Source organism: Bombus pyrosoma, linkage group LG7 (genome assembly GCF_014825855.1).
Source record: "Bombus pyrosoma isolate SC7728 linkage group LG7, ASM1482585v1, whole genome shotgun sequence".
NCBI lineage: Eukaryota > Metazoa > Arthropoda > Insecta > Hymenoptera > Apidae > Bombus > Bombus pyrosoma.
The window spans coordinates 3788156-3802580 of NC_057776.1; the positions used below are offsets into that span (position 1 = coordinate 3788156).

The following is a 14425-nucleotide window of genomic DNA, read 5'->3' on the forward strand; positions in this document are numbered from 1 at the left end:
TATATACATACGCACACATATATACACAGGTTTCGTATACATAGAGGATACACGCGTGGCCACGGTTAGTTTCTTTTCGCCAGAGTGTCGCCGCTCGAGAGATGCATAAATGTATATATGTACACGTACATATATACACGTGGAAAGAAACGGCAAAGAGAGGGAGAGAAAAAGAGAAAGAGAAGAACAGGGGTTAAACGGAAAGAACTCGTGTCGTCCGCTCGTGTGATACCTCGATCGCGGTGGGTGTCGCGAATGACTATGCTCTGTCCAAAAGGTGTGCGAGAGTACGCCGCGCGTGTGGGTGCTTCCCCTACCACAGCGCCACCACCACTATCGCGATTTCCACCACCATCGCGCCAGGCTCTCGGCACCACCACCACGGAACCAGTGTGCACCACTGAACGCGGCGGGTATACACCGGTATCAGAGAGTGGCAAGTATGAAACGTAACTTCTTACCGTTTCGTTGTTCATCCACACTTTTTACGTTTTCATAATTATATTTGAAATGTTTCCACCTACACTATTTATATATTGACTAATATCAGAGAGGTTAGGGTAGTTTCTATTCTATCTACATGTAAGTACCACTCGTAGAAGTGGTATACAATTGTATTGTACACAACGTAACACCCAATTGGGTTTTTCCCAAACCTAAATCCTCCTGTGAGCACGTAAAAAAAATATCTCGCGAAGATTACGATTAAACAATTCCGAATGAGATTACTATTTGGCAGAGAACAACGTGAAAGATAACACTTTTAGAATGAGTGTAAATAAACACATGCATGCATTGTATCTCCAAATTATAATTTATTAAATTTGTGATCGATTCAATCTAGAGAACAATCTAGAAAGCAGCACGTCCAATGACGTTGAAGCATATCTATATTTTAATGAAATATGTTTAAAGTAACGAAGTTACAAAAATAGAAAATTTTTTAAATAAAGTAAAAGAACAGTCGTTTCGGTTCACAGATTTTTTCTCATACTAGCTGAAACAGCTACACGACCTTTGATTTACGTTCGTTCTTAATACATACTGATGACTATTTTATGCACCAACAACGGAATACGACAGACCTGGACACGGATTTGACGTGCGAGGCTTCATAAAAAAATGACACATTACGACTTAATGATCTAACGCGATGGAAACGGAGGGCATAGAATGCCGTGATTATTTTGCGAAAGTGTTCAGCAAGAAAGAGGAATTCCCAGATAAAGAGATAAGTATCCATGGGAATACATCAATGAGCCGAGCGTAATGTCGTGAATGGAGGCGCGATCGTGGTGGTTTCCATTCGGTTCTCGTTGATTCATGACACGCGTTGAAATGACGTAGACGTTAAATGCGTTCGACGCGCGTACGATGCAAATCCGCACGTACACTCGTCGCATACGTAAAAAAGCTGCTAGTTACACATAATCTATATCTACGAATCTTACGAATCAATCAGCAAAGTGTAATTCGCGATTTATTTCAGTGTCATCCCTTGCGGGCACGTCTTACGTTCTCCTTCCCAAAAATTACAACACGAGGCATACCACGATTCGATGTGTTGCTCCCCCCGAATCTCGCTCGAAATCTAAAAATAGAATGGCGAAGGGTGTTCTCGAAAGGAATACGGTTTCTTTTTCGTCCTTTATTCGGCAGTTCGAACACCAAAGATCGACCGGATACAGATTCGAAACCACCGGCAAGAACGGAGAGAAACGAAAGGAAAAAAAGAAACGAAGGGGGGAGAAAGAGGAAGGAGAAGAAAAGATTCACGGAGGAGTGTTGTATTCTCCACCTCGCCGGGTCTTGTGTTCCACCGACGGGACCAGCAGCGGCAAACTCGTTACGAAATAGTCCCTAAGACGGGGTGACTAATTGCTAAGCGGCTTGTAAAAATTCGCAGGACAGTCTGTCGACATCGTGGCGCGGCCGTCTCATCGTCGCGCCGTTATACTTTTTGCCCATGCACGGTCGACTAGAGAAGAGAACGACTTGCAAGAGGGAGAGAGATCGAGCGATGGGGAAAAGTGGTGGGAACGACAAAGATAGAGAGGGAGCTGCGGTGACGACGGAACGCGAAAGGGGTGTGGTGGGGGGAGGGGCGCGCAATGGGAGTGGTAGGGGGAACCGGCGAGAGAAGCGTGAGCGTGTGAGGCCTTAAGGTGAGAAAAGAAAAATGGCGAAGAGAGGCCGAGGCTGCGTCGTCTCGCGTTCGAAGGCGAGAGGGGACGACGCTTTCGCAGATTCCACGTGAGATACCTGCGGCATTCTTCGTTCTGCAGCAGGGCATTAAGCCGGATGCACATTCGTCGTGGACGACGCTCGGTGAATTCATTTCCAGGAAAAATATCTTCCGCCACGAAACGAATTTTACGGCAGATTTTGTTCGCGGACAGACCGCCGGAGAGCGGTTTCTTTCTTTCTCTCCCCTGTACTATTTTTCTCCTTCTATCCTTGTTCCTCTTGATGCGTGAAACGGAGGACATGGAGACGCATGATGTTTTTATTATTATTTTTCTTGTCGTTTTTCGTGGACCGCCTCGGAACCGAGCTCCGGCAATAAAACATCTAATCCGACGATAAACCGCGCAGTGATTCTTCCCCGCGACGACGTTTACGCGTCTCTGACACGTTTCGTGCGCGCCGCTGATGCGCACCGAATCGAAGGTAATCCCTCGCGCGCTTGCATCTCTCGCGTCTGATTGGTTGACAATTGACTTCGGACCATGAGATGGTTAAGGAAAAGCTTGCGATTCATACGGTCGCCTTTATTTCTTCATTTTCTAATTTCTTTATTTGTATTACAGAAACAAAAGACATTAAAAAAAAATAGAGACAATAGAAAAATTGAAATATGGAACATAGAAAAATTTGTAATCTTCGCATTTTCAAAGATATGTATAAAAAAGGATGTTTTAAGAAAATCATTATGTGATACAAGGAAGGATTGTGAAACTCGCAAAGAATTTCCTATTTTGCAAATAATTATCGAAGATGATTCACGAAGAATCGTGTCATTGTCAACAAGAATACTCGAGCTGATTACATCATACACGCATACGAATTAATTTTGCAGCTCTCCATTATATCTTGAATGTTTTTCGGTAGCCACTTTGTTAAATAGACACATCGACTTCGACCCTGATACGATCCTCGAAATAAAGCCGTAAGGTGCAACTAAGACTATAAAGATTTATATTCGTCATCTTTACATCTAATCTAATACACTGATACCTGCATTAAAACCAAAAAGTGCAACATTTAACCTAACCTATCAAAACTTTTATTACTTTTTTCTATCTCTACTATTTCATTCATGATTTACCGTAAAAATTGTTCATTTTAAAATCGAAAGACAACAAGAAAGATACGAAGAAAGTTTTTGCCAGTATCAGCGAAGAAATTTAACTGTACGATGGAATAAAAATAGTGCGAATTGAAATTCCGATCGAGGTGCAGTCGAAGATCAAAACCACAGATAGCGAGCAGAAAAGACAGGCGATGCTGGAGTGCCAGTGGCGCACAAAAGGACACGAAATGATTTATTTCAATGCCCTATCGTGGCCGGCTGAAGCGTATCGCCCACGGTGGCGTTCGAGAGAGGATCATTTGCGCGGGACCACACGCCGAATGAAACAAGAAGAGGTTCAATTACTTCGTGGAATCATCGAAGATTCCTTTGCGGCGTTTCGAATTCTGGATTTGTCAAATTTTTAGAAATTAGAAAATGAAAGAGCAATTAAAAAAGACAAGTGGGCCAGTATTATAGGAAAAGTGATCATAGGGTTCATAAAACAGATAAATATGGAGACGGTACAAGACAAAAACGCGTATTAAAGATAGAAGAGATAAAAGAAACGATGAGAAAGAGATACAGAAATAAAATGATAAAGAAAAAGAAAAAAGATGAGAGGATGATAAATGAGATCGAAACTGAAGAAGATGATAAAAAAATGATAAGATCCACAGATACAGAATTGACGGAGTGTGGAAAAAAGATGAACAACGATGGAGAAAAAGAACAGACGAAAATGATGAATATGGGAAGAGAAAAGAAACAGAAAATAAGATAGAAAAAAGATGGAAGAAAGAGAAAAATAGATAGGTGTAAAAGGATCACCTGACCGACAACTATTCACAGCATATGGCTATGACAAATCTAATAGATTCCTTGGCGACTTCGGGCGGCCCATAAGAAGAGCCACAAGATGCAACGAGAACAAGAAAAAGGAATGAACGTATAAGAGAGAAGAGTATTTCTATTCAACGCTCGATGAACGGATGTAACGCTTCGTAGTTCGTAGACCCTTCTACTGTCTGTTCTAACAATGATATCCCTTTTCGTAGCCGGGTACAGAGGAGGACCGAGAAATAAGGTTAAGTCCTGCCAGTGCTCACCTATAACGCGCTGGAGACACACAATGCTCATTGTCAACTTGTCGTGGAATGTGGGGATCGAGGTATGTATTGTCGACGCACGCCAAATGTAGATCCCTCTTTTCGACTGGTAACAACATTCACGCTGAGCACTATTTGATCCTTTCCTCTTTTGCCACTGTTATGGCTTATCTTTTTCTGTTGTGCATAGGTTATATCAATGCACATCTTTGAAAGTAAAAATGTTGGTGAGTATGATAAACAAATTAATTTTGATAGATTTTTTGTAGATTTTATAGATTATAGCATCATGAATCATAGAAGTACTTTTATGGATTATATTTGTAACTATACTACTGGACTTCGCAATTACTTTCCATTTTTGAAGAGTGTCATAAGAAGGTTGAAACAAATGGAAAGAATTAGTTTTACAAAATTTTGGAATTGTTCAAGAGAGTAAAATAATGGTAATAGTAATGGTAAACTAGTTACCAAAATATCAAATTCATCAGGTTTGCCAAGTTAAAGGTATATGTTGAAAGAGAAAGCTCTAAATATTCAATATTAGAGTAAATATCCAAAAGGGTGCATAATATTAATAGACAAAGTTTCATGACATCGATAAGGAGTCTTCACAAAATGCATGAGGCGAAATTAATGTGACATTAATACTCTTGCGCCTTTGCTGAAGGCTCAGTAGGCGAGCCAGATTAGCTACACTATCGATATTTTATTGGACACTGACTGAGAAGTATAAAACACCATTTAGATTCAATAGATTCTATGTACACGAGAAGCAATGCACGTTTGTACATCGAATAAAATGTTTCTATGAGATTAGCTATGTTACGAAAGCGATCAATTGCAAAGCCTGTTGCCTGTTCCTTCTTTCCAACCTATCCGCCAATGTAATTTCATAAGAAGTATGCTTTATGCATTTTCAAGCGATGTTATGTGTCTTTGAAAATTCCAAACACTATAAAAAGTGATACGCACGAATGGGAGAAAACAAAATGAACCGGTCAGACCAAGGATACTGTTATACTACTGAACAAATAGAGCACTACTACTATTTCATTTATATTTCATTCATTATTGTAAAATACAAGAATTAATGGTCAGGAATTGGTTAGGAATAATGTTTTTAATGGAGAGTTATATGGAATTGGAGATTTATATGGCTGATAAATAGTAGTTTTTATACTTTATAGGTTATGGTTTGGACCAAGTTTGAATATACATAAGTAGTTTCAATGACATAGTAAAGTCTCAATGATGATCAAATATCAAAGTTTATATATATTCTCTGGAAAAACAGACTCCTAAGAAGAGGAATGCCTACAACACCGATTAAGGATAATAGTTTACTTATAATCAATAATAATAAAAAATAATAGGTAAATTTAATACGTAAAATTAGTCCCAGTGGAAAGTTTAATCTCAGCAGTTGGTATACATGCTTTGTTGTTTTCAATTGTTTCGTCATTTCGTTGATCACATGGAAGTAAACATGGTTCGTGAGAAGTTAAAAAATTCTTTTTTCTTTTACAAGTTTAAACTTGGACATAGAGCAGCAAATGTAGCAAGACGCATTTATAATGTATGTAGACAAGGTGCTGTTGCATCTCAACATCTGTTTCGTGAGTTTGAACGCATATACTCATTCAATTTCTCATTTTCGATGACAAATGGACTTCGTGAACTTGGCTCGTCATCTAACGATACATTTCCTTCTTTGAACCATTTTTGTGCTGTCTTCTCGCTAACAGCACCTTCCGCACGTACACTACAAATGCACCTTGCTACATTTGCTGCTGTATATCCAAGTCTAAACGCGTAAAAGAAGAAAGAACGAATTTCTAACTTCTCGCTATCTATGTTTACTGCCACGTGACAACGACATGTCAAAACAATTGAAAACAGCAAAACATGTATACCAACTACGAAGATTAAACTTTCCACTGAAACCAATTTCATACATTACATTTATCAATTACTACACGAAATTCGACTTGTTGTTATTATTAACGAATAAACCCCACGACCTTTTTTCGATACTTAATAGAATTATAAAAAATGAATATAATTTTATATTTGCTAGCTATTTGGTATACTTACTGTATTCTATTTCTTTGAGATTCTAATTTAGAATTTAATTTTACGGACTGCCATACTTTACTTTTGGTTTAAATTCTACATTACTTAGAGCTTTAAACTAAGATGTAACAATACCTTAGAGGCTATTATGCTCTTAATTAATCAATAGAGAAAATGTAAGATGCTATCTATAATTCCAGCTGTAATTACATCAATTGCCACTGTTAATTAATCCTTTAATTTGAAACCTGACTATAGCTTAAATGCACCTATGCCTTAATCTTTGTTTAATCTTGGTAAAAGACACAGGACATAGGCGTAGTTGCAGTAATTGCTATTAAAGTTTGATGCTTTAATTTAAGATCGTATATCTTAGAAAACATTTTTGTCTTTGGTCTAAATTCTACAGAAAAATATAGCGTTATAGATGACTTATAGATAATTTCATAAATTGCTATTGATATTTAGTAGTTCAATTTAGACGTAAGAGCTGTAGTATGAAGATTCCACTATATCTGAAAGATCTTCCACAGGGGAAAAAATAGCGCTAGTAAAATTATTTCATCGACCATAAATATTTATCTGAATCCGGGCCAACAGCAACATACACGATTTCGTGCATCGCTGTCGCAGATCGTAGATCAAGCGGCCGAGATATGGCGAATTGATCGTGCACGTCGTCTACGGACTATAATAAACGTCGGTTTAGCAATATTTGCCTGCCGACGCGCGTTCCTCTGCGTCTAAGTGCCGCCTTTTTCTCAAAATTCTCTTCTCGATCTCGTCCGCGACCTCTTTTCAAAAATATAAATTTTAATTGACGCACGACAAAATGAACGACATTGAAATCAGACAGAAACTAAAATTTCGTTCAAGTAAATGGACTTCCATATAAACGAAGTTCTATTGCATTCATCAAAGTCATAAAACTGTCAAAATTTTATTGGAAATTTTCAAGCCTTTATATAGGGCTAAACCTATATGAATGCGCATAACAATGTGTTTCAAACAAATAATAATAACTAGACTGCGGATGTTTATACGGATTTATATTTTTGTTAAGAGAATAAAAGAAATGAAACCTAAATTGAGTCCTATATAACGATTATTATACTTCGGATATTTAGTCTTACGCGTTATGTACGCATCTTGCGCATTTTAGCATCTTTAAATTTCCCATAAATGCATAAACATCCATAGTTTAGTAATACAATTTCACCGCGTCTATTCTATTAACAATTTCACTCATTTACACTTACCCCAAAGTAGCAGGCACTATCTGCAGGAAGACCTAGCAACAAAACATCACCAGCGTCATTTAGATCCCACGACGCGCCATAATTTCCTTTTCACCACTTCTATCTTCATCTCACATCAATTCTCTTCCATCCAAGAGACCGTATAATGGAACGCGTTAAATCGAGCGAATCGCGAGCTCGCCGCATACAAAAGGCGAACCGGGGTACCGGGTGATTAATTTCATCCGACAATTAACAAGTCCCCCGAGAAGCGGGCACGCGCGTGAAAAGACCGGGGGAAGCGGGTAGAGACCGGAGCCAGAATTCAACCCTCGAAACGAAGCTTCGAGGAGGGCCATTTTTTGAATGGGAATCGAAACGAGGCCGGCCACCCTACGATTGTGGTCGTCGTGAAGGAAACTGGGCAGAGAAGGGTACAAAAGGAGCGAAATCTTTCGGGTCTCTACGTCTGCAGGACGAACGGTTTCGCGCAGCACCATTAATCTCCGAGACAATAGTCGCTTCTACGAAAAACTGAACTGCGGGCCCCGTAGCTTCGATGAATAAAGTTACCATTACTAAGGTAATGTAAGAAAGTAAACGACGGTAGTTTTACCTGGACCGAGCTTTTGATGGTTGCTTTTGGGTAGCTACGGAGTGAGGATAATCCGGATACCGAGTGCGGAAGCACGTTTAGTACGTTCAATGTTACGAGGGTGTTCTTTGTTGATTCAGTATTCAGTAAGTAATGCTGTTGAATGGTTATACGTATTTCAGTTTTTAATAGAGTACCTTAAGGAAGATAAGTAACTTAACGGATAATGTGTTGAGATAAGTATTATTGTTTAAACAAAAGATAATATTGGCCAATAAAGAATGTAGGTTGGACAATTACATTTTAGTAGAACCGAATGTGTTAATGTGAAGTATATATAGTAGAACTTTTTTGTATTTCAAATATTGTACATTTTTAATACATTTCCTTCTTTTAAGTCATATCTATAGACTATGAGAGGGCTCTGAGATTTCATTTCATCACCATAATCCAGAAAAAGCTTTCACAAGAACCTCTATTATATGTAAACTGATAGAGAAAAAGAAGGAAGAGAGAGAGAGAGAGAGAGAGAGAGAATCGAAACGGTCGTCCTGCGACTGCAATGCAATTTAAATGAACCTGCGTTCAGGCGTGGACAGCATGAGGGAACACGAGTGTATACGCGATTTTACAGCGCGCCACGAGGTGTAAATAATGTCCAGCCGTTCGGTACCGAGAGGCTCGGTAGAGACCTCGTGATCCGAAACGGTTTACGACCTTCCGGCGCCTCGGTCGAGACACCTGCCCGCACACCTCCGCCCAACCACAACGCGAAACACGCTGGCGATTCTTGAAAATACTTCCTCCCCCTCCCCTGAACGTTCGTTCATTCAGGTGAACAGTATGGTCGGTGAATGCCGACGGTGAATGCTCCATCATCGGTCCTTTATCGCAATGCATCGTGGAATCTGGAATTTTTCAGACGATAACATGCTTATGCATTTTGTACTGAATGAATGAGTATTGGTAATAAGAATGAAAATTAAATGAATTTCAAGGATCTAAGGTTAAAGAGTGCGCGTATGTGAATGAAGGGTGTGTTAACTTTAATGTATATAGCCAGGTGTCCATTAATATGTTTCTTTTAGCAAGTTTTTTATTTTCTAGAGAAAATATAAAATAATTTCGAATCCTCATCTTTTGAGTATTAACATAAAACGATCCAAGTTCATGCAAAAGTTTTAACTATTAAAACTTCAAACTTGTCAAATAACTAGCACTTTATTAGCACTAGCGTTATTTGGTTAATAGTTCTTTAAACTGTGAGACTGAAAATGAAATGAAAACTGCAAAATACACATATGCAGCTTCTGCAGACGTACATATATCGTTCTTCGTATACAGAAATATATTAAATAGTAATGTTTTGAAAAGAACACAAACACGTGTAGGTAACCGCACCGCGATTGACATTCCTCTCACAGCGCCGTCTGAATGATTTATCGACGGAATTTGCGCGCACTTCTCGAAAATACAGACGCAAAGGGACCGCGATCAGGCGCAGTCGCTCTGCGTGTTTCTGTTTTGACCGAGAGCGGCTGCATCCGCTCCACTGCAATAAGTCGTCGGTGCGCCTTGGATCCAAGCCAGTTACGCAAATTTCTGAAATCGAACCCAGCCCCAGACAGACAAAGGGCCCTCTACCAGTGAATTTAAACAAACAGGAAACGACAGCACCGATTGTTTGCTTTAGCGTGACGTAATTACCAAATAATAGACGTTAAATTGCCTTCGTGGATTAATAGGTGAGGTTAGGATAAATGACGGTTTGACAATGGTTCGTTGTATATGATAGATGTCCATAATGATCACTTAAAAGATACGAGCATACTTTTGAATAGATATAATGCTTTCCTTAAAGTCTAATTCTATAGGAAGTTTCTTAAACGATAGTTGATGCATTATGCAGTAGATCACAATGTATGTCTACTATGGTTCAATAGAAAATATTTTTCTGTGATTTTATGAATAACTAACTACTGATTGATAAACCGTAGATGTTTATCAAAAGTAATTAATTATTATTAAAAATAAGTAATTGATGATTTGTTTCAGCATCTAATATAATATATTCTTGCAAATTATGTATATGCATTCTATATATTTTTGTACATTCATGTTTCCCATAAATATTTGCAGTCTACTGAATAATATTGGCAATTTACTTTTCTGTAGTTGTGTAGTTTGTGTTAATTAAAAGAAATGTTTTATCATGTAAAAATTAATTTTCTTCGTTTCTTTTACTATTTAAGTATCCAACCTGTTGATTTGTCGGACGACACGATGAACGTTATCCGACAACGGAACAACGACACGATGAGAAGATTGGAACACGCTTAAATCCGATTAAATACGTTCCCCGCGTAAAACCAATCGACCATTAACCCTGTCGATCTCATTTTATACGCTGTCATGAACCCAGGGCGACGCGACGCGACGATAGGACAACAAACAAGTGGATCAGCTGTCGCTTATTATGTATTCCTGCAGCTCATCAGGATCGACCGATTTCGAGACCAAAATGATTTATTATTGTTCATGACCGATCTATTCACAGCCTCGCGATTCTTTAGTCACAACGGAACGAGGGCGGCGCCACGATCACTTATATGTATTTCGGGGATATATCGCGGTCGTAATAACCGTAAGGCAAACTTCGATCTCTTCCAAGGACTTGCAATGATAAATCTGCGTGTTGCATATTCCGAAAATTCCCTACCAAAAAAATAATCTACGCGTAAAAATACAACGGAGAGAAGTCATCTCGATGCAAAATCTCTTCGAACGAATCGATCGAACATTATGGTTAATCGATATGGATAAACAATAAATCAATCCAGAAAGTCTGCATTCAAAAGTCTCATCTCCACTAAAGTAACGTCGAGCAATTTTTTAAATAATAAAATAATTCTGTAAGTTGCTATTTGTTGAAAATATTTTGAAATATATAGCAACTAAAGGCGACAAGAAGTTCCTTGATGTTGCTTTAGTGGAAACGAGGTTTACAAATCATATAAAGCAAAATAAGAAAAGGTTCAATACATATGTAAAGTATAGAACTTGAATAGGAGAAAAGTCCTCTCGGCGATAGTGTTGTTTTATTTACGACGTCCAGACAAATTAATTACTGATAAGCGATCAGAATAAAAACAGTTGAGCGCTGTCAGCAATGAGGTCAATTAATTACGACGCCCAAGAGGAAAAATTTAAATGAACACAGACCTGGCGTCGTGTCTCGTTGTCCCTGTTCCTTCTTTCTTTTTCTCATCTTCCTTCTGGTTGATAGTAAACACTAGGTTCTGTCGCCGTCGCGTTAAATAACTACACGAGTCATGGATTTCGTCACCATGTATACCGACAACCTAACCAAAACATACGACCAGGCACCGAACAATTTTTACACGTTTACGAGGTTATGTACACTTCTCGCGTAACCCTACATACTTTCGGTTAACGATTTTTTCGTATCTCGTTTGATCACGCAGGTATCAAGTAATAACGGTGAAAACGTAAACAACGACGCAATTTAGTCCACCGTAATTGTATTGCGATCATAGTAATACCGTCAAACAACATTACCATAAACATCGATGGGAAAGCAGCGCGTGCGCCGACGTTCGTTGTCCTTGTCCCCTTCCGTACGACTTAATTAAAGGACTCGAATATGCGTAACTGGCGTCTCCGTGTGTCGCAATGATAACCTTTCGTTCGAAAATCGATGGCTAATAATGTTCGTTTATCGTTCTCAAACCAAGAATAAACGATCTCGGAGCTACGTAAAGTCGTGCGTCATAACATCAACCATAACCTCGTTCTTAGACGCGGCTCAAAGATTTTGGCGCACACTGGACCGGGCATTACCATATAGGCTTCCCAGGGGGCGTCGCTGCGGAATCTGTGTCATGTCGCGTAAACATACTACAATAATAATACACTATAAATACGCTGCACTTACTAAGAGAGAGAGAGGGGGGGAGAGAGAGAGAGAAAGAGAGAGAGAAAGAGAGAGAGAAAGAGAGAGAGAGAGGAACAAAAAGCGAAATACTCACCGTGGGATAGAGAAAAAGAACATGCATGCAGGCGCCGGCGCCGCCAGACGAGTAAATACACGCGCCAAGGAAGTATTATCCATCCTACGTATTCGACGTACTAGTATCTTCCCTCTTTTTCCTACTCGTTTCCCAACTAATCTTGCCACCTTCATTCCTCTTCCTACGTTTTCCACTCTCCCGCTTCATTTGATTCTTTCAAACACACATTCCCCGTCTCTCTCACGCTATAGCTCCCTACTATTATCACTGTGCTTTTTTTTCTTTCTCTCTCTTCCAACCAACTCTTGTCTTCCTTCCTTGTTTCGCTCACCAATCTCACCGTATCCTCCTAGTGTTTTTTTCATTTGTTGTTTGTTCGTCCTTCTCTCTTTCTCATTTGCTAGTGAATATTTATTTGTCTTACTTCCTCTTGTTCCAGGGGCGACTTACTCTCACGTTCCTCACCAAACTAACCGGATCATGGGCGCCGTCCGTTGTAACTGGCTCGGTTGAACGACCAACCGGCTCAATCTCATCTTTCCGTTTCCCCGCCCTTCTTATTTGTCCCGCAACACCCATGCCACAGGGCGACGCTCGTTAGACGTGAAATCGATCTTAATTTTACGTGGAGTCGTGAACGGCCGGCGCGAAACCGAGCCCTGCACCGCGTCGTGGCATGTCCACTTGTCACGGGTGTCTCGGCGTCGTTCGATTTAGAGATATAGTGTTAAGGCTCGTTTTTAAGAGGAGCTCAACGCGACGGGATGAAAAAGGAGACGCGATATTTATGACAGCCGCGACTCTTTTCCTTTTCTTTGCATCCATCGTCTCCCCTCCTACAACTTTCTTGCGGGGAGATCGCGTTACGCATAAATCATCGACGGAAGTAAGATAAAGTGGCCGTTCGTTAAAATTTCGTTTTTGATAAACTAGTTTCCGGACAGGCCTGCCTTCACGAATTGTGAGTTTCCTTTATTCCGTTAGTTTTCTTTAACTTTTTGCAGGATTAGTGTCTAAACTCGGCAGAGAAATCTATCGTTGTAATAGATCACTCGAGAAGGGAAGAAAAAAGAAATTTCGAAGATATTTATAAGTATGTACGCGCATAGTGTGCGTTTGAGAAATGAGCATGTATGGCACATAGGCGGGGGGGGGGGGGTGATCAAGAGCAACTATCTCATTTCGAACAAACTATAATTATTGCTCTATTCAACTATATATTTTTTTGTTGTATACAATAAAATTGATATATTACAATTAACAATATTTTTTACATAATACAATAATCCTAAAATGTTTCAATGATACGAACCTCTTTCTTTCTAATTTAACCTTGGGGTCTATTATTATATGGTCATAAATGTATATCATTGATATTACCATTAATCATACTCGAGGCAGCTAATTCTACTAGCAATTTCTATTGCGATCTACAACTACCTGTTTAGTTTATTGCGTCTCATGCTAGGCTCGCGTTTTTTCAGCCGAGCTGTCACTTCGTGTCTAGAATTTATCAAACTAATCCGATAAAACGATAGAAATCGAGAGTAACCAGGGCAAATTAGAACGCGGTCTCGGCTGTGGAGACATTAACTAACCTTAAGACACTCTTTTACTAATTCATATACACATATTCATATACAATACGTGGTTTCTTAAAATATATTTGTCATTGTATTATGATTTATATGTTTATTTTTTCATGATAAAATCGCATTTCTCTATAGTCATAGCCATCACATTGTTAGTAACGCAAGTATGAAACAAATATGGCAGCGAAAGGAAAAGAAAGCTCACAGCCCATCACAAACGTCAGGCAGTCATAAGTCATAATTGACCAGCTTTCACCAACGTTCCACTCGAACAATTAATTAATCATACCTCTATATGTTTTCACATCACGATTGAAAACTTGTAATTGCTCATAACATGATTAGAGTAGAGAGTGTAGAGAGTAGAGTATGGAATCAGAATTCCTAGTCTACACATCTATTTATGTATAGCCTATAAGAGAGTGTAATTTTTCGGGATGAAACATAAAAATTAATGTCGCGTGGTGAGAAGAACTTAGAAATCAATGACGA

General features: G+C 39.2%; 1 protein-coding gene and 1 long non-coding RNA gene across 5 annotated transcripts in view; one reads left to right on the plus strand and one right to left on the minus strand.

Annotated features, from left to right (window-relative positions):
- Nucleotides 1-14425, minus strand: part of LOC122569423 (dorsal-ventral patterning protein Sog) — a 100514-nt gene that overhangs the window by 80624 nt on the left and 5465 nt on the right. Inside the window, exons 1-2 of one of the 4 annotated variants that reach the window (XM_043730452.1) lie at nt 12360-12650; nt 7737-9218 (exon numbers count right to left, since the gene is read on the minus strand). The gene's annotated coding sequence lies outside the window, so the exon portion shown is untranslated. Of the gene's footprint in view, nt 1-7736; nt 9219-11532; nt 11688-11889; nt 12029-12359; nt 12651-14425 lie in introns of those variants that run through there. The other 3 variants (XM_043730451.1, XM_043730450.1, XM_043730449.1) reach the window with 3 other exon arrangements.
- LOC122569449 lies at nt 36-5220 on the plus strand. The gene is made up of 2 exons (XR_006317463.1): nt 36-440; nt 981-5220. It is a non-coding gene; the product is annotated as an uncharacterized LOC122569449 (long non-coding RNA).